The 1,062-nt window shown below is 40.8% G+C and overlaps 1 pseudogene; it reads left to right on the forward strand.

Annotated features, from left to right (window-relative positions):
* Window positions 1–646: 646 nt before the first annotated feature.
* LOC116589640 lies at window positions 647–812 on the forward strand (annotated as a pseudogene).
* Window positions 813–1,062: the final 250 nt, after the last annotated feature.

A 1,062-nucleotide genomic window follows, 5' to 3' on the forward strand; every position in this document is an offset into this window, starting at 1 on the left:
TCCGTGATTTACTCATAACTAAAGATGTAAAAGTGATCAGAAACCAAAGTTAAAGATGCCAGTTTTGTGGGCTTTTCAGCCAAAGAAATATTCCCTCTATCTACATACCATTTTATAACTCAAATAACTTTTATCTCAAGACAAATTAAAAAATTATCTCAGTCTAATCATTGATCAATGAAATAGTATAAATCAAATAGTAAATATTTTAGGTGTTATGGGCCATATGGCATATTTTACAATTACTCCATCCTACTATTAGAGCATGAAAACAGCCATAGATAATTCCAAAATAAATGAGTGTGGCTGTGATTCCAGTAAAATTTTACAGAAATAGGTAATGGGCGGGATTTGGCTCCTGGACTAATTTCCCTATCCCCAGTCAGTTTCAATGCATAGATGTGGGTATTTTTTTTTTAAAGATTTTATTTATTTATCAGAGAGAGAGGGGGAGAGAGAGCGAGCACAGGCAGACAGAATGGCAGGCAGAGGCAGAGGGAGAAGCAGGCTCCCCGCTGAGCAAGGAGCCCGATGTGGGACTCGATCCCAGGATGCCGGGATCATGACCTGAGCCGAAGGCAGCTGCTTAACCAACTGAGCCACCCAGGCGTCCCAGATGTGGGTATTTTTAAACAACTATAGGATCATCACTTCTCAGCCTTTTGGCTAATATCAAATAGAGTATCTGTTCTTATCAGTTTCATATCTGATACATCCTCTATCTGAGGACAATACATCAAATGAGATGGAATAGGAGCTTGGTCTGTCCATTCCATGCATAGTATTACAGTACCAGGAATGGAGCACCTTCTTGGAGGAATAGTCAGGCAGCTCTGGTTGTGTTGACCCAATATGGTGATTCTTAAGTCTCCACCTGGTGGTCCTTGGACCCACCTACCTGTTGTGTGCCTTCCCTATTCAGGTGCAACTAGAGATAGCAAAAGACCATCCAGAGGGCAATGCAAAAGTGTGTGGAATATATCTTTATACATGCCCTGTGGTCTTGCACACTACAAGTATAAGTTAAGTATAAGCCAACAGTGGAAGTGGTTTTGCTCATTT

The sequence above is a fragment of the Mustela erminea genome, chromosome 4 (genome assembly GCF_009829155.1).
Source record: "Mustela erminea isolate mMusErm1 chromosome 4, mMusErm1.Pri, whole genome shotgun sequence".
NCBI lineage: Eukaryota > Metazoa > Chordata > Mammalia > Carnivora > Mustelidae > Mustela > Mustela erminea.